The sequence below is a fragment of the Oryctolagus cuniculus genome, unplaced genomic scaffold (genome assembly GCF_964237555.1).
Source record: "Oryctolagus cuniculus unplaced genomic scaffold, mOryCun1.1 SCAFFOLD_136, whole genome shotgun sequence".
Lineage (NCBI taxonomy): Eukaryota > Metazoa > Chordata > Mammalia > Lagomorpha > Leporidae > Oryctolagus > Oryctolagus cuniculus.
Window position 1 is genome coordinate 68,537 of NW_027208217.1, and position 18,081 is coordinate 86,617.

General features: G+C 69.8%; 8 non-coding genes across 8 annotated transcripts; all 8 read left to right on the forward strand.

The window, feature by feature from the left end:
* The first annotated feature begins 491 nt into the window (after positions 1–491).
* LOC138847989 (5S ribosomal RNA) lies at positions 492–610 on the forward strand. Its single transcript, XR_011385861.1, has one exon. It is a non-coding gene; the product is annotated as a 5S ribosomal RNA (ribosomal RNA).
* Positions 611–2,934: 2,324 nt separating this feature from the next.
* On the forward strand, positions 2,935–3,053 carry LOC138847990 (5S ribosomal RNA). The gene has a single exon (XR_011385862.1). It is a non-coding gene; the product is annotated as a 5S ribosomal RNA (ribosomal RNA).
* Positions 3,054–5,378: 2,325 nt separating this feature from the next.
* LOC138847991 (5S ribosomal RNA) lies at positions 5,379–5,497 on the forward strand. Its single transcript, XR_011385863.1, has one exon. It is a non-coding gene; the product is annotated as a 5S ribosomal RNA (ribosomal RNA).
* Positions 5,498–7,827: 2,330 nt separating this feature from the next.
* Positions 7,828–7,946, forward strand: LOC138847992 (5S ribosomal RNA). Its single transcript, XR_011385864.1, has one exon. It is a non-coding gene; the product is annotated as a 5S ribosomal RNA (ribosomal RNA).
* A 2,351-nt stretch (positions 7,947–10,297) lies between these two features.
* LOC138847993 (5S ribosomal RNA) lies at positions 10,298–10,416 on the forward strand. Its single transcript, XR_011385865.1, has one exon. It is a non-coding gene; the product is annotated as a 5S ribosomal RNA (ribosomal RNA).
* A 2,330-nt stretch (positions 10,417–12,746) lies between these two features.
* Positions 12,747–12,865, forward strand: LOC138847994 (5S ribosomal RNA). The gene has a single exon (XR_011385866.1). It is a non-coding gene; the product is annotated as a 5S ribosomal RNA (ribosomal RNA).
* Positions 12,866–15,203: 2,338 nt separating this feature from the next.
* LOC138847995 (5S ribosomal RNA) lies at positions 15,204–15,322 on the forward strand. Its single transcript, XR_011385867.1, has one exon. It is a non-coding gene; the product is annotated as a 5S ribosomal RNA (ribosomal RNA).
* A 2,351-nt stretch (positions 15,323–17,673) lies between these two features.
* LOC138847996 (5S ribosomal RNA) lies at positions 17,674–17,792 on the forward strand. The gene has a single exon (XR_011385868.1). It is a non-coding gene; the product is annotated as a 5S ribosomal RNA (ribosomal RNA).
* Positions 17,793–18,081: the final 289 nt, after the last annotated feature.

Genomic DNA, 18,081 nt, shown 5'->3' on the forward strand with positions numbered 1-18,081 from the left:
GACCCGCGAGCCGCGGGGCGCAGCCCTGGGCAGGCGTGGAGGCTGCCGGGCACGGCTGGCGTGTGGCTGGGCGATGGCGGCAGGCAGGGGATCCGGCCTAGAAAGAGAGAGTAGGAGTTCCCTGTGGCCAGCGGCAGCCGGAGGAGGTTGGCTCCCCTTGGCTTGGCGGCAGCGTGCCGACTGGGCGCCCGGTGCTGCAGGTCCTGGGCTGGGCAGGCGGAGGGCTGGAGTTCGGGCACTGGTGCAGGGCTAGGCGGAGGGCGGCTGAGGAGGAGGGGGGGGGAGGAGGAGAAGAGAAGAGAAGAGAAAAGAGGGAGGAGGCGGAGGAGAAGCGGCAGCGGGAGCGGGAGCGGGAATGGGAATGGGAATGGGAATGGGAGTGAGAGCGGGGAGCGGGCAGGAGGAGGAGGAGGAGGCGGCGGCGGCGGCGGCGGCGGCGGCGGCGGCTGTGCGGGCGCGCACTCAAGAGGGGCCTGGAGGCAGCCTCTGGCGTCTACGGCCATACCACCCTGAACGCGCCCGATCTCGTCTGATCTCGGAAGCTAAGCAGGGTCGGGCCTGGTTAGTACTTGGATGGGAGACCGCCTGGGAATACCGGGTGCTGTAGGCTTTTGCCCCGCGGCACCCTCCCCTTTTGCTCGCCTTTGGCTGGCTGCCTAGCCACGCCCCCATCCGCCAGCCCGCACGCCGGGACCCCTGCGACCCCCAACGCAGCTCCAGCAGGGGGCAGAAGCCCGACCCCTCCACCTGGCAGCCCCAGCCCGCCCGCGCCTCGGGCCTGGGCCTGGGCCTGGGCCTGGGCACGGGCACGGGCACGGGCACGGGCACGGGCACGGGCGGGCCGGCCAGCTGTCCCCGGCTGCCGCAGCCCCACCGCCAACCCCGGGGCCCACCCCGGGACACAGGCCACGCCCCGCGCCATCCAGCGCGCCCCCTCCAACCCCAAACCAGCGACTCACCGCCCGCCAGGGCGCTCCCCTGCCGGCCGCCCCAACCCCGCAGCCCGCCGCACCAGCAGCTCCCGGCACCTGCACTCCCACCGCCCCTCCCGGGCTCCTGTCTCCCAGGGAGCCCAATGACTGTGACCACGACCACGACCACGACCACCGCCCGAAGACGACGCCAGGGCGCGGTTGCCCACCACTCAGGGCCCGGTGCCTCGCGCAGCCCAACCCGCGGGCCCTCTGCGCCACCTGGCCGTGCGGCGGCCACGCGCCACAGCCGCGGAAGCCCTCCAGAGCGCAAAGGAGGGACCCCACACCAAGCCTCGCAGGCAATACAGGCACCCTCTCCCTCTGTCTCTGACTTACACCAACACCTACACGTCTCTCTCTCTTTCTCTCTCTCTCTCTGTCTCTCTCTCCTCTCTCTGTCCCCCTCTCCCCCATCAGCCCTGACTCACACAGCATCCAAACGGGGCACCCTTTTGGCAGGCCAGGCAGAGACCCGCGGCCACAGGCTGCGTGCCCACAGGACCTCCCCGGGACAGAGGGTCCGTGGCAGGCAGGCAGCACACAGCCTGTGGTCTCTGTGGGGAGCAACTCGGATTGGACTGAGTTACTGGAATTAAGACTTATTCTATGCATCTGCTCTCCCACAATATGGCGCTGGGAGAGGAGAAAACAGCTTCTATGCAGCTGCCTCTTGCCAACTTGAGTGATGACCTCCAGGAGCTGATCCTGCTCCTGATTGGAGGAGAGCAGCGTACTTGGCGTGTGGGCAGCCGAGTTGGGATTGGCGGAAGAGGACTATAAAGGAGGAGAGAGACAACATGCACCAGGAACATCTAAGGGGAACACCTGTGCAGCCCCCGAGAGAGCCGGCCGGCCGGCCGGCGGTGTGCCGCTCCCCCGCGGAAGTGGGGAATGTGGCAGGGGGAACCGCCCTTCCACGGAGGTGGAAGGGACGGTAGCCAACCCGGGAAGAACCAGCAGCAAACCCGGGGAGGGCCGAGCAGACGAAAGAACAGCGCAGGGTCCTGTGTCGTTCCTCCATGAAGAGGGGGAGCGACAGTCTCGAACTGGCTGCCGGGCTGGAGGGTGCGGGTCGCGCTGAAGCGCCCCACCCTCCCGTGAGGGAACGGGCGCTGAGGACGGAAATCCCTCTGTGCCACGAAGGGTGTCGGGGTGTGCGACTGTGTGCCCCTTGTGTAGGCGTGTGTGTGTGTGTGTGTGTGTGTGTGTGAGTGCCCACGCGAGCGTGCGGCGGGGGTGATTCCGTGCGCTGCCGCCCTCCTTCCCGACCTGCTGCCCCACTTGGGCCCCCGTGACCGAGCGGGGACAAGGGTCCCCAGGCCCTCAGCTGTCCTCGCGGCGTGGGAGTGTGTGGAGGCGCGGCGGCCGTGCCGGGGGAGGGCGGGCGACCTGTGCGTCAGCGGTGGGGGGGCTGCTGGCGGCCGGGTAGGAGGGAAGGCCCGGGCCGCGGTGGTGTGGGGCGCCGAACCCCCTGGTGCCGGGACCCGCGAGCCGCGGGGCGCAGCCCTGGGCAGGCGTGGAGGCTGCCGGGCACGGCTGGCGTGTGGCTGGGCGATGGCGGCAGGCCTAGAAAGAGAGAGTAGGAGTTCCCTGTGGCCAGCGGCAGCCGGAGGAGGTTGGCTCCCCTTGGCTTGGCGGCAGCGTGCCGACTGGGCGCCCGGTGCTGCAGGTCCTGGGCTGGGCAGGCGGAGGGCTGGAGTTCGGGCACTGGTGCAGGGCTAGGCGGAGGGCGGCTGAGGAGGAGGGGGGGGGAGGAGGAGAAGAGAAGAGAAGAGAAAAGAGGGAGGAGGCGGAGGAGAAGCGGCAGCGGGAGCGGGAGCGGGAATGGGAATGGGAATGGGAATGGGAGTGAGAGCGGGGAGCGGGCAGGAGGAGGAGGAGGAGGCGGCGGCGGCGGCGGCGGCGGCGGCGGCGGCTGTGCGGGCGCGCACTCAAGAGGGGCCTGGAGGCAGCCTCTGGCGTCTACGGCCATACCACCCTGAACGCGCCCGATCTCGTCTGATCTCGGAAGCTAAGCAGGGTCGGGCCTGGTTAGTACTTGGATGGGAGACCGCCTGGGAATACCGGGTGCTGTAGGCTTTTGCCCCGCGGCACCCTCCCCTTTTGCTCGCCTTTGGCTGGCTGCCTAGCCACGCCCCCATCCGCCAGCCCGCACGCCGGGACCCCTGCGACCCCCAACGCAGCTCCAGCAGGGGGCAGAAGCCCGACCCCTCCACCTGGCAGCCCCAGCCCGCCCGCGCCTCGGGCCTGGGCCTGGGCCTGGGCCTGGGCACGGGCACGGGCACGGGCACGGGCACGGGCGGGCCGGCCAGCTGTCCCCGGCTGCCGCAGCCCCACCGCCAACCCCGGGGCCCACCCCGGGACACAGGCCACGCCCCGCGCCATCCAGCGCGCCCCCTCCAACCCCAAACCAGCGACTCACCGCCCGCCAGGGCGCTCCCCTGCCGGCCGCCCCAACCCCGCAGCCCGCCGCACCAGCAGCTCCCGGCACCTGCACTCCCACCGCCCCTCCCGGGCTCCTGTCTCCCAGGGAGCCCAATGACTGTGACCACGACCAAGACCACGACCACCGCCCGAAGACGACGCCAGGGCGCGGTTGCCCACCACTCAGGGCCCGGTGCCTCGCGCAGCCCAACCCGCGGGCCCTCTGCGCCACCTGGCCGTGCGGCGGCCACGCGCCACAGCCGCGGAAGCCCTCCAGAGCGCAAAGGAGGGACCCCACACCAAGCCTCGCAGGCAATACAGGCACCCTCTCCCTCTGTCTCTGACTTACACCAACACCTACACGTCTCTCTCTCTTTCTCTCTCTCTCTCTGTCTCTCTCTCCTCTCTCTGTCCCCCTCTCCCCCATCAGCCCTGACTCACACAGCATCCAAACGGGGCACCCTTTTGGCAGGCCAGGCAGAGACCCGCGGCCACAGGCTGCGTGCCCACAGGACCTCCCCGGGACAGAGGGTCCGTGGCAGGCAGGCAGCACACAGCCTGTGGTCTCTGTGGGGAGCAACTCGGATTGGACTGAGTTACTGGAATTAAGACTTATTCTATGCATCTGCTCTCCCACAATATGGCGCTGGGAGAGGAGAAAACAGCTTCTATGCAGCTGCCTCTTGCCAACTTGAGTGATGACCTCCAGGAGCTGATCCTGCTCCTGATTGGAGGAGAGCAGCGTACTTGGCGTGTGGGCAGCCGAGTTGGGATTGGCGGAAGAGGACTATAAAGGAGGAGAGAGACAACATGCACCAGGAACATCTAAGGGGAACACCTGTGCAGCCCCCGAGAGAGCCGGCCGGCCGGCCGGCGGTGTGCCGCTCCCCCGCGGAAGTGGGGAATGTGGCAGGGGGAACCGCCCTTCCACGGAGGTGGAAGGGACGGTAGCCAACCCGGGAAGAACCAGCAGCAAACCCGGGGAGGGCCGAGCAGACGAAAGAACAGCGCAGGGTCCTGTGTCGTTCCTCCATGAAGAGGGGGAGCGACAGTCTCGAACTGGCTGCCGGGCTGGAGGGTGCGGGTCGCGCTGAAGCGCCCCACCCTCCCGTGAGGGAACGGGCGCTGAGGACGGAAATCCCTCTGTGCCACGAAGGGTGTCGGGGTGTGCGACTGTGTGCCCCTTGTGTAGGCGTGTGTGTGTGTGTGTGTGTGTGTGTGAGTGCCCACGCGAGCGTGCGGCGGGGGTGATTCCGTGCGCTGCCGCCCTCCTTCCCGACCTGCTGCCCCACTTGGGCCCCCGTGACCGAGCGGGGACAAGGGTCCCCAGGCCCTCAGCTGTCCTCGCGGCGTGGGAGTGTGTGGAGGCGCGGCGGCCGTGCCGGGGGAGGGCGGGCGACCTGTGCGTCAGCGGTGGGGGGGCTGCTGGCGGCCGGGTAGGAGGGAAGGCCCGGGCCGCGGTGGTGTGGGGCGCCGAACCCCCTGGTGCCGGGACCCGCGAGCCGCGGGGCGCAGCCCTGGGCAGGCGTGGAGGCTGCCGGGCACGGCTGGCGTGTGGCTGGGCGATGGCGGCAGGCAGGGGATCCGGCCTAGAAAGAGAGAGTAGGAGTTCCCTGTGGCCAGCGGCAGCCGGAGGAGGTTGGCTCCCCTTGGCTTGGCGGCAGCGTGCCGACTGGGCGCCCGGTGCTGCAGGTCCTGGGCTGGGCAGGCGGAGGGCTGGAGTTCGGGCACTGGTGCAGGGCTAGGCGGAGGGCGGCTGAGGAGGAGGGGGGGGGAGGAGGAGAAGAGAAGAGAAGAGAAAAGAGGGAGGAGGCGGAGGAGAAGCGGCAGCGGGAGCGGGAGCGGGAATGGGAATGGGAATGGGAATGGGAGTGAGAGCGGGGAGCGGGCAGGAGGAGGAGGAGGAGGCGGCGGCGGCGGCGGCGGCGGCGGCGGCTGTGCGGGCGCGCACTCAAGAGGGGCCTGGAGGCAGCCTCTGGCGTCTACGGCCATACCACCCTGAACGCGCCCGATCTCGTCTGATCTCGGAAGCTAAGCAGGGTCGGGCCTGGTTAGTACTTGGATGGGAGACCGCCTGGGAATACCGGGTGCTGTAGGCTTTTGCCCCGCGGCACCCTCCCCTTTTGCTCGCCTTTGGCTGGCTGCCTAGCCACGCCCCCATCCGCCAGCCCGCACGCCGGGACCCCTGCGACCCCCAACGCAGCTCCAGCAGGGGGCAGAAGCCCGACCCCTCCACCTGGCAGCCCCAGCCCGCCCGCGCCTCGGGCCTGGGCCTGGGCCTGGGCCTGGGCACGGGCACGGGCACGGGCACGGGCACGGGCGGGCCGGCCAGCTGTCCCCGGCTGCCGCAGCCCCACCGCCAACCCCGGGGCCCACCCCGGGACACAGGCCACGCCCCGCGCCATCCAGCGCGCCCCCTCCAACCCCAAACCAGCGACTCACCGCCCGCCAGGGCGCTCCCCTGCCGGCCGCCCCAACCCCGCAGCCCGCCGCACCAGCAGCTCCCGGCACCTGCACTCCCACCGCCCCTCCCGGGCTCCTGTCTCCCAGGGAGCCCAATGACTGTGACCACGACCACGACCACGACCACCGCCCGAAGACGACGCCAGGGCGCGGTTGCCCACCACTCAGGGCCCGGTGCCTCGCGCAGCCCAACCCGCGGGCCCTCTGCGCCACCTGGCCGTGCGGCGGCCACGCGCCACAGCCGCGGAAGCCCTCCAGAGCGCAAAGGAGGGACCCCACACCAAGCCTCGCAGGCAATACAGGCACCCTCTCCCTCTGTCTCTGACTTACACCAACACCTACACGTCTCTCTCTCTTTCTCTCTCTCTCTCTGTCTCTCTCTCCTCTCTCTGTCCCCCTCTCCCCCATCAGCCCTGACTCACACAGCATCCAAACGGGGCACCCTTTTGGCAGGCCAGGCAGAGACCCGCGGCCACAGGCTGCGTGCCCACAGGACCTCCCCGGGACAGAGGGTCCGTGGCAGGCAGGCAGCACACAGCCTGTGGTCTCTGTGGGGAGCAACTCGGATTGGACTGAGTTACTGGAATTAAGACTTATTCTATGCATCTGCTCTCCCACAATATGGCGCTGGGAGAGGAGAAAACAGCTTCTATGCAGCTGCCTCTTGCCAACTTGAGTGATGACCTCCAGGAGCTGATCCTGCTCCTGATTGGAGGAGAGCAGCGTACTTGGCGTGTGGGCAGCCGAGTTGGGATTGGCGGAAGAGGACTATAAAGGAGGAGAGAGACAACATGCACCAGGAACATCTAAGGGGAACACCTGTGCAGCCCCCGAGAGAGCCGGCCGGCCGGCCGGCGGTGTGCCGCTCCCCCGCGGAAGTGGGGAATGTGGCAGGGGGAACCGCCCTTCCACGGAGGTGGAAGGGACGGTAGCCAACCCGGGAAGAACCAGCAGCAAACCCGGGGAGGGCCGAGCAGACGAAAGAACAGCGCAGGGTCCTGTGTCGTTCCTCCATGAAGAGGGGGAGCGACAGTCTCGAACTGGCTGCCGGGCTGGAGGGTGCGGGTCGCGCTGAAGCGCCCCACCCTCCCGTGAGGGAACGGGCGCTGAGGACGGAAATCCCTCTGTGCCACGAAGGGTGTCGGGGTGTGCGACTGTGTGCCCCTTGTGTAGGCGTGTGTGTGTGTGTGTGTGTGTGTGTGTGAGTGCCCACGCGAGCGTGCGGCGGGGGTGATTCCGTGCGCTGCCGCCCTCCTTCCCGACCTGCTGCCCCACTTGGGCCCCCGTGACCGAGCGGGGACAAGGGTCCCCAGGCCCTCAGCTGTCCTCGCGGCGTGGGAGTGTGTGGAGGCGCGGCGGCCGTGCCGGGGGAGGGCGGGCGACCTGTGCGTCAGCGGTGGGGGGGCTGCTGGCGGCCGGGTAGGAGGGAAGGCCCGGGCCGCGGTGGTGTGGGGCGCCGAACCCCCTGGTGCCGGGACCCGCGAGCCGCGGGGCGCAGCCCTGGGCAGGCGTGGAGGCTGCCGGGCACGGCTGGCGTGTGGCTGGGCGATGGCGGCAGGCAGGGGATCCGGCCTAGAAAGAGAGAGTAGGAGTTCCCTGTGGCCAGCGGCAGCCGGAGGAGGTTGGCTCCCCTTGGCTTGGCGGCAGCGTGCCGACTGGGCGCCCGGTGCTGCAGGTCCTGGGCTGGGCAGGCGGAGGGCTGGAGTTCGGGCACTGGTGCAGGGCTAGGCGGAGGGCGGCTGAGGAGGAGGGGGGGGGAGGAGGAGAAGAGAAGAGAAGAGAAAAGAGGGAGGAGGCGGAGGAGAAGCGGCAGCGGGAGCGGGAGCGGGAATGGGAATGGGAATGGGAATGGGAGTGAGAGCGGGGAGCGGGCAGGAGGAGGAGGAGGAGGCGGCGGCGGCGGCGGCGGCGGCGGCGGCGGCTGTGCGGGCGCGCACTCAAGAGGGGCCTGGAGGCAGCCTCTGGCGTCTACGGCCATACCACCCTGAACGCGCCCGATCTCGTCTGATCTCGGAAGCTAAGCAGGGTCGGGCCTGGTTAGTACTTGGATGGGAGACCGCCTGGGAATACCGGGTGCTGTAGGCTTTTGCCCCGCGGCACCCTCCCCTTTTGCTCGCCTTTGGCTGGCTGCCTAGCCACGCCCCCATCCGCCAGCCCGCACGCCGGGACCCCTGCGACCCCCAACGCAGCTCCAGCAGGGGGCAGAAGCCCGACCCCTCCACCTGGCAGCCCCAGCCCGCCCGCGCCTCGGGCCTGGGCCTGGGCCTGGGCCTGGGCACGGGCACGGGCACGGGCACGGGCACGGGCACGGGCGGGCCGGCCAGCTGTCCCCGGCTGCCGCAGCCCCACCGCCAACCCCGGGGCCCACCCCGGGACACAGGCCACGCCCCGCGCCATCCAGCGCGCCCCCTCCAACCCCAAACCAGCGACTCACCGCCCGCCAGGGCGCTCCCCTGCCGGCCGCCCCAACCCCGCAGCCCGCCGCACCAGCAGCTCCCGGCACCTGCACTCCCACCGCCCCTCCCGGGCTCCTGTCTCCCAGGGAGCCCAATGACTGTGACCACGACCACGACCACGACCACCGCCCGAAGACGACGCCAGGGCGCGGTTGCCCACCACTCAGGGCCCGGTGCCTCGCGCAGCCCAACCCGCGGGCCCTCTGCGCCACCTGGCCGTGCGGCGGCCACGCGCCACAGCCGCGGAAGCCCTCCAGAGCGCAAAGGAGGGACCCCACACCAAGCCTCGCAGGCAATACAGGCACCCTCTCCCTCTGTCTCTGACTTACACCAACACCTACACGTCTCTCTCTCTTTCTCTCTCTCTCTCTGTCTCTCTCTCCTCTCTCTGTCCCCCTCTCCCCCATCAGCCCTGACTCACACAGCATCCAAACGGGGCACCCTTTTGGCAGGCCAGGCAGAGACCCGCGGCCACAGGCTGCGTGCCCACAGGACCTCCCCGGGACAGAGGGTCCGTGGCAGGCAGGCAGCACACAGCCTGTGGTCTCTGTGGGGAGCAACTCGGATTGGACTGAGTTACTGGAATTAAGACTTATTCTATGCATCTGCTCTCCCACAATATGGCGCTGGGAGAGGAGAAAACAGCTTCTATGCAGCTGCCTCTTGCCAACTTGAGTGATGACCTCCAGGAGCTGATCCTGCTCCTGATTGGAGGAGAGCAGCGTACTTGGCGTGTGGGCAGCCGAGTTGGGATTGGCGGAAGAGGACTATAAAGGAGGAGAGAGACAACATGCACCAGGAACATCTAAGGGGAACACCTGTGCAGCCCCCGAGAGAGCCGGCCGGCCGGCCGGCGGTGTGCCGCTCCCCCGCGGAAGTGGGGAATGTGGCAGGGGGAACCGCCCTTCCACGGAGGTGGAAGGGACGGTAGCCAACCCGGGAAGAACCAGCAGCAAACCCGGGGAGGGCCGAGCAGACGAAAGAACAGCGCAGGGTCCTGTGTCGTTCCTCCATGAAGAGGGGGAGCGACAGTCTCGAACTGGCTGCCGGGCTGGAGGGTGCGGGTCGCGCTGAAGCGCCCCACCCTCCCGTGAGGGAACGGGCGCTGAGGACGGAAATCCCTCTGTGCCACGAAGGGTGTCGGGGTGTGCGACTGTGTGCCCCTTGTGTAGGCGTGTGTGTGTGTGTGTGTGTGTGTGTGTGAGTGCCCACGCGAGCGTGCGGCGGGGGTGATTCCGTGCGCTGCCGCCCTCCTTCCCGACCTGCTGCCCCACTTGGGCCCCCGTGACCGAGCGGGGACAAGGGTCCCCAGGCCCTCAGCTGTCCTCGCGGCGTGGGAGTGTGTGGAGGCGCGGCGGCCGTGCCGGGGGAGGGCGGGCGACCTGTGCGTCAGCGGTGGGGGGGCTGCTGGCGGCCGGGTAGGAGGGAAGGCCCGGGCCGCGGTGGTGTGGGGCGCCGAACCCCCTGGTGCCGGGACCCGCGAGCCGCGGGGCGCAGCCCTGGGCAGGCGTGGAGGCTGCCGGGCACGGCTGGCGTGTGGCTGGGCGATGGCGGCAGGCAGGGGATCCGGCCTAGAAAGAGAGAGTAGGAGTTCCCTGTGGCCAGCGGCAGCCGGAGGAGGTTGGCTCCCCTTGGCTTGGCGGCAGCGTGCCGACTGGGCGCCCGGTGCTGCAGGTCCTGGGCTGGGCAGGCGGAGGGCTGGAGTTCGGGCACTGGTGCAGGGCTAGGCGGAGGGCGGCTGAGGAGGAGGGGGGGGGAGGAGGAGAAGAGAAGAGAAGAGAAAAGAGGGAGGAGGCGGAGGAGAAGCGGCAGCGGGAGCGGGAGCGGGAGCGGGAGCGGGAGCGGGAGCGGGAATGGGAATGGGAATGGGAGTGAGAGCGGGGAGCGGGCAGGAGGAGGAGGAGGAGGAGGCGGCGGCGGCGGCGGCGGCGGCGGCTGTGCGGGCGCGCACTCAAGAGGGGCCTGGAGGCAGCCTCTGGCGTCTACGGCCATACCACCCTGAACGCGCCCGATCTCGTCTGATCTCGGAAGCTAAGCAGGGTCGGGCCTGGTTAGTACTTGGATGGGAGACCGCCTGGGAATACCGGGTGCTGTAGGCTTTTGCCCCGCGGCACCCTCCCCTTTTGCTCGCCTTTGGCTGGCTGCCTAGCCACGCCCCCATCCGCCAGCCCGCACGCCGGGACCCCTGCGACCCCCAACGCAGCTCCAGCAGGGGGCAGAAGCCCGACCCCTCCACCTGGCAGCCCCAGCCCGCCCGCGCCTCGGGCCTGGGCCTGGGCCTGGGCCTGGGCACGGGCACGGGCACGGGCACGGGCACGGGCGGGCCGGCCAGCTGTCCCCGGCTGCCGCAGCCCCACCGCCAACCCCGGGGCCCACCCCGGGACACAGGCCACGCCCCGCGCCATCCAGCGCGCCCCCTCCAACCCCAAACCAGCGACTCACCGCCCGCCAGGGCGCTCCCCTGCCGGCCGCCCCAACCCCGCAGCCCGCCGCACCAGCAGCTCCCGGCACCTGCACTCCCACCGCCCCTCCCGGGCTCCTGTCTCCCAGGGAGCCCAATGACTGTGACCACGACCACGACCACGACCACCGCCCGAAGACGACGCCAGGGCGCGGTTGCCCACCACTCAGGGCCCGGTGCCTCGCGCAGCCCAACCCGCGGGCCCTCTGCGCCACCTGGCCGTGCGGCGGCCACGCGCCACAGCCGCGGAAGCCCTCCAGAGCGCAAAGGAGGGACCCCACACCAAGCCTCGCAGGCAATACAGGCACCCTCTCCCTCTGTCTCTGACTTACACCAACACCTACACGTCTCTCTCTCTTTCTCTCTCTCTCTCTGTCTCTCTCTCCTCTCTCTGTCCCCCTCTCCCCCATCAGCCCTGACTCACACAGCATCCAAACGGGGCACCCTTTTGGCAGGCCAGGCAGAGACCCGCGGCCACAGGCTGCGTGCCCACAGGACCTCCCCGGGACAGAGGGTCCGTGGCAGGCAGGCAGCACACAGCCTGTGGTCTCTGTGGGGAGCAACTCGGATTGGACTGAGTTACTGGAATTAAGACTTATTCTATGCATCTGCTCTCCCACAATATGGCGCTGGGAGAGGAGAAAACAGCTTCTATGCAGCTGCCTCTTGCCAACTTGAGTGATGACCTCCAGGAGCTGATCCTGCTCCTGATTGGAGGAGAGCAGCGTACTTGGCGTGTGGGCAGCCGAGTTGGGATTGGCGGAAGAGGACTATAAAGGAGGAGAGAGACAACATGCACCAGGAACATCTAAGGGGAACACCTGTGCAGCCCCCGAGAGAGCCGGCCGGCCGGCCGGCGGTGTGCCGCTCCCCCGCGGAAGTGGGGAATGTGGCAGGGGGAACCGCCCTTCCACGGAGGTGGAAGGGACGGTAGCCAACCCGGGAAGAACCAGCAGCAAACCCGGGGAGGGCCGAGCAGACGAAAGAACAGCGCAGGGTCCTGTGTCGTTCCTCCATGAAGAGGGGGAGCGACAGTCTCGAACTGGCTGCCGGGCTGGAGGGTGCGGGTCGCGCTGAAGCGCCCCACCCTCCCGTGAGGGAACGGGCGCTGAGGACGGAAATCCCTCTGTGCCACGAAGGGTGTCGGGGTGTGCGACTGTGTGCCCCTTGTGTAGGCGTGTGTGTGTGTGTGTGTGTGTGTGTGTGAGTGCCCACGCGAGCGTGCGGCGGGGGTGATTCCGTGCGCTGCCGCCCTCCTTCCCGACCTGCTGCCCCACTTGGGCCCCCGTGACCGAGCGGGGACAAGGGTCCCCAGGCCCTCAGCTGTCCTCGCGGCGTGGGAGTGTGTGGAGGCGCGGCGGCCGTGCCGGGGGAGGGCGGGCGACCTGTGCGTCAGCGGTGGGGGGGCTGCTGGCGGCCGGGTAGGAGGGAAGGCCCGGGCCGCGGTGGTGTGGGGCGCCGAACCCCCTGGTGCCGGGACCCGCGAGCCGCGGGGCGCAGCCCTGGGCAGGCGTGGAGGCTGCCGGGCACGGCTGGCGTGTGGCTGGGCGATGGCGGCAGGCAGGGGATCCGGCCTAGAAAGAGAGAGTAGGAGTTCCCTGTGGCCAGCGGCAGCCGGAGGAGGTTGGCTCCCCTTGGCTTGGCGGCAGCGTGCCGACTGGGCGCCCGGTGCTGCAGGTCCTGGGCTGGGCAGGCGGAGGGCTGGAGTTCGGGCACTGGTGCAGGGCTAGGCGGAGGGCGGCTGAGGAGGAGGGGGGGGGAGGAGGAGAAGAGAAGAGAAGAGAAAAGAGGGAGGAGGCGGAGGAGAAGCGGCAGCGGGAGCGGGAGCGGGAATGGGAATGGGAATGGGAATGGGAGTGAGAGCGGGGAGCGGGCAGGAGGAGGAGGAGGAGGCGGCGGCGGCGGCGGCGGCGGCGGCGGCGGCTGTGCGGGCGCGCACTCAAGAGGGGCCTGGAGGCAGCCTCTGGCGTCTACGGCCATACCACCCTGAACGCGCCCGATCTCGTCTGATCTCGGAAGCTAAGCAGGGTCGGGCCTGGTTAGTACTTGGATGGGAGACCGCCTGGGAATACCGGGTGCTGTAGGCTTTTGCCCCGCGGCACCCTCCCCTTTTGCTCGCCTTTGGCTGGCTGCCTAGCCACGCCCCCATCCGCCAGCCCGCACGCCGGGACCCCTGCGACCCCCAACGCAGCTCCAGCAGGGGGCAGAAGCCCGACCCCTCCACCTGGCAGCCCCAGCCCGCCCGCGCCTCGGGCCTGGGCCTGGGCCTGGGCCTGGGCACGGGCACGGGCACGGGCACGGGCACGGGCACGGGCGGGCCGGCCAGCTGTCCCCGGCTGCCGCAGCCCCACCGCCAACCCCGGGGCCCACCCCGGGACACAGGCCACGCCCCGCGCCATCCAGCGCGCCCCCTCCAACCCCAAACCAGCGACTCACCGCCCGCCAGGGCGCTCCCCTGCCGGCCGCCCCAACCCCGCAGCCCGCCGCACCAGCAGCTCCCGGCACCTGCACTCCCACCGCCCCTCCCGGGCTCCTGTCTCCCAGGGAGCCCAATGACTGTGACCACGACCACGACCACGACCACCGCCCGAAGACGACGCCAGGGCGCGGTTGCCCACCACTCAGGGCCCGGTGCCTCGCGCAGCCCAACCCGCGGGCCCTCTGCGCCACCTGGCCGTGCGGCGGCCACGCGCCACAGCCGCGGAAGCCCTCCAGAGCGCAAAGGAGGGACCCCACACCAAGCCTCGCAGGCAATACAGGCACCCTCTCCCTCTGTCTCTGACTTACACCAACACCTACACGTCTCTCTCTCTTTCTCTCTCTCTCTCTGTCTCTCTCTCCTCTCTCTGTCCCCCTCTCCCCCATCAGCCCTGACTCACACAGCATCCAAACGGGGCACCCTTTTGGCAGGCCAGGCAGAGACCCGCGGCCACAGGCTGCGTGCCCACAGGACCTCCCCGGGACAGAGGGTCCGTGGCAGGCAGGCAGCACACAGCCTGTGGTCTCTGTGGGGAGCAACTCGGATTGGACTGAGTTACTGGAATTAAGACTTATTCTATGCATCTGCTCTCCCACAATATGGCGCTGGGAGAGGAGAAAACAGCTTCTATGCAGCTGCCTCTTGCCAACTTGAGTGATGACCTCCAGGAGCTGATCCTGCTCCTGATTGGAGGAGAGCAGCGTACTTGGCGTGTGGGCAGCCGAGTTGGGATTGGCGGAAGAGGACTATAAAGGAGGAGAGAGACAACATGCACCAGGAACATCTAAGGGGAACACCTGTGCAGCCCCCGAGAGAGCCGGCCGGCCGGCCGGCGGTGTGCCGCTCCCCCGCGGAAGTGGGGAATGTGGCAGGGGGAACCGCCCTTCCACGGAGGTGGAAGGGACGGTAGCCAACCCGGGAAGAACCAGCAGCAAACCCGGGGAGGGCCGAGCAGACGAAAGAACAGCGCAGGGTCCTGTGTCGTTCCTCCATGAAGAGGGGGAGCGACAGTCTCGAACTGGCTGCCGGGCTGGAGGGTGCGGGTCGCGCTGAAGCGCCCCACCCTCCCGTGAGGGAACGGGCGCTGAGGACGGAAATCCCTCTGTGCCACGAAGGGTGTCGGGGTGTGCGACTGTGTGCCCCTTGTGTAGGCGTGTGTGTGTGTGTGTGTGTGTGTGTGTGTGAGTGCCCACGCGAGCGTGCGGCGGGGGTGATTCCGTGCGCTGCCGCCCTCCTTCCCGACCTGCTGCCCCACTTGGGCCCCCGTGACCGAGCGGGGACAAGGGTCCCCAGGCCCTCAGCTGTCCTCGCGGCGTGGGAGTGTGTGGAGGCGCGGCGGCCGTGCCGGGGGAGGGCGGGCGACCTGTGCGTCAGCGGTGGGGGGGCTGCTGGCGGCCGGGTAGGAGGGAAGGCCCGGGCCGCGGTGGTGTGGGGCGCCGAACCCCCTGGTGCCGGGACCCGCGAGCCGCGGGGCGCAGCCCTGGGCAGGCGTGGAGGCTGCCGGGCACGGCTGGCGTGTGGCTGGGCGATGGCGGCAGGCAGGGGATCCGGCCTAGAAAGAGAGAGTAGGAGTTCCCTGTGGCCAGCGGCAGCCGGAGGAGGTTGGCTCCCCTTGGCTTGGCGGCAGCGTGCCGACTGGGCGCCCGGTGCTGCAGGTCCTGGGCTGGGCAGGCGGAGGGCTGGAGTTCGGGCACTGGTGCAGGGCTAGGCGGAGGGCGGCTGAGGAGGAGGGGGGGGGAGGAGGAGAAGAGAAGAGAAGAGAAAAGAGGGAGGAGGCGGAGGAGAAGCGGCAGCGGGAGCGGGAGCGGGAATGGGAATGGGAATGGGAATGGGAGTGAGAGCGGGGAGCGGGCAGGAGGAGGAGGAGGAGGAGGCGGCGGCGGCGGCGGCGGCGGCGGCGGCTGTGCGGGCGCGCACTCAAGAGGGGCCTGGAGGCAGCCTCTGGCGTCTACGGCCATACCACCCTGAACGCGCCCGATCTCGTCTGATCTCGGAAGCTAAGCAGGGTCGGGCCTGGTTAGTACTTGGATGGGAGACCGCCTGGGAATACCGGGTGCTGTAGGCTTTTGCCCCGCGGCACCCTCCCCTTTTGCTCGCCTTTGGCTGGCTGCCTAGCCACGCCCCCATCCGCCAGCCCGCACGCCGGGACCCCTGCGACCCCCAACGCAGCTCCAGCAGGGGGCAGAAGCCCGACCCCTCCACCTGGCAGCCCCAGCCCGCCCGCGCCTCGGGCCTGGGCCTGGGCCTGGGCCTGGGCACGGGCACGGGCACGGGCACGGGCACGGGCACGGGCGGGCCGGCCAGCTGTCCCCGGCTGCCGCAGCCCCACCGCCAACCCCGGGGCCCACCCCGGGACACAGGCCACGCCCCGCGCCATCCAGCGCGCCCCCTCCAACCCCAAACCAGCGACTCACCGCCCGCCAGGGCGCTCCCCTGCCGGCCGCCCCAACCCCGCAGCCCGCCGCACCAGCAGCTCCCGGCACCTGCACTCCCACCGCCCCTCCCGGGCTCCTGTCTCCCAGGGAGCCCAATGACTGTGACCACGACCACGACCACGACCACCGCCCGAAGACGACGCCAGGGCGCGGTTGCCCACCACTCAGGGCCCGGTGCCTCGCGCAGCCCAACCCGCGGGCCCTCTGCGCCACCTGGCCGTGCGGCGGCCACGCGCCACAGCCGCGGAAGCCCTCCAGAGCGCAAAGGAGGGACCCCACACCAAGCCTCGCAGGCAATACAGGCACCCTCTCCCTCTGTCTCTGACTTACACCAACACCTACACGTCTCTCTCTCTTTCTCTCTCTCTCTCTGTCTCTCTCTCCTCTCTCTGTCCCCCTCTCCCCCATCAGCCCTGACTCACACAGCATCCAAACGGGGCACCCTTTTGGCAGGCCAGGCAGAGACCCGCGGCCACAGGCTGCGTGCCCACAGGACCTCCCCGGGACAGAGGGTCCGTGGCAGGCAGGCAGCACACAGCCTGTGGTCTCTGTGGGGAGCAACTCGGATTGGACTGAGTTACTGGAATTAAGACTTATTCTATGCATCTGCTCTCCCACAATATGGCGCTGGGAGAGGAGAAAACAGCTTCTATGCAGCTGCCTCTTGCCAACTTGAGTGATGACCTCCAGGAGCTGATCCTGCTCCTGATTGGAGGAGAGCAGCGTACTTGGCGTGTGGGCAGCCGAGTTGGGATTGGCGGAAGAGGACTATAAAGGAGGAGAGAGACAACATGCACCAGGAACATCTAAGGGGAACACCTGTGCAGCCCCCGAGAGAGCCGGCCGGCCGGCCGGCGGTGTGCCGCTCCCCCGCGGAAGTGGGGAATGTGGCAGGGGGAACCGCCCTTCCACGGAGGTGGAAGGGACGGTAGCCAACCCGGGAAGAACCAGCAGCAAACCCGGGGAGGGCCGAGCAGACGAAAGAACAGCGCAGGGTCCTGTGTCGTTCCTCCATGAAGAGGGGGAGCGACAGTCTCGAACTGGCTGCCGGGCTGGAGGGTGCGGGTCGCGCTGAAGCGCCCCACCCTCCCGTGAGGGAACGGGCGCTGAGGACGGAAATCCCTCTGTGCCACGAAGGGTGTCGGGGTGTGCGACTGTGTGCCCCTTGTGTAGGCGTGTGTGTGTGTGTGTGTGTGTGTGTGTGAGTGCCCACGCGAGCGTGCGGCGGGGGTGATTCCGTGCGCTGCCGCCCTCCTTCCCGACCTGCTGCCCCACTTGGGCCCCCGTGACCGAGCGGGGACAAGGGTCCCCAGGCCCTCAGCTGTCCTCGCGGCGTGGGAGTGTGTGGAGGCGCGGCGGCCGTGCCGGGGGAGGGCGGGCGACCTGTGCGTCAGCGGTGGGGGGGCTGCTGGCGGCCGGGTAGGAGGGAAGGCCCGGGCCGCGGTGGTGTGGGGCGCCGAACCCCCTGGTGCCGGGACCCGCGAGCCGCGGGGCGCAGCCCTGGGCAGGCGTGGAGGCTGCCGGGCACGGCTGGCGTGTGGCTGGGCGATGGCGGCAGGCAGGGGATCCGGCCTAGAAAGAGAGAGTAGGAGTTCCCTGTGGCCAGCGGCAGCCGGAGGAGGTTGGCTCCCCTTGGCTTGGCGGCAGCGTGCCGACTGGGCGCCCGGTGCTGCAGGTCCTGGGCTGGGCAGGCGGAGGGCTGGAGTTCGGGCACTGGTGCAGGGCTAGGCGGAGGGCGGCTGAGGAGGAGGGGGGGGGAGGAGGAGAAGAGAAGAGAAGAGAAAAGAGGGAGGAGGCGGAGGAGAAGCGGCAGCGGGAGCGGGAGCGGGAGTGGGAATGGGAATGGGAATGGGAGTGAGAGCGGGGAGCGGGCAGGAAGAGGAGGCGGCGGCGGCGGCGGCGGCGGCGGCGGCGGCGGCGGCGGCGGCGGCGGCGGCTGTGCGGGCGCGCACTCAAGAGGGCCCTGGAGGCGGCCTCTGGCGTCTACGGCCATACCACCCTGAACGCGCCCGATCTCGTCTGATCTCGGAAGCTAAGCAGGGTCGGGCCTGGTTAGTACTTGGATGGGAGACCGCCTGGGAATACCGGGTGCTGTAGGCTTTTGCCCCGCGGCACCCTCCCCTTTTGCTCGCCTTTGGCTGGCTGCCTAGCCACGCCCCCATCCGCCAGCCCGCACGCCGGGACCCCTGCGACCCCCAACGCAGCTCCAGCAGGGGGCAGAAGCCCGACCCCTCCACCTGGCAGCCCCAGCCCGCCCGCGCCTCGGGCCTGGGCCTGGGCCTGGGCCTGGGCACGGGCACGGGCACGGGCACGGGCACGGGCACGGGCGGGCCGGCCAGCTGTCCCCGGCTGCCGCAGCCCCACCGCCAACCCCGGGGCCCACCCCGGG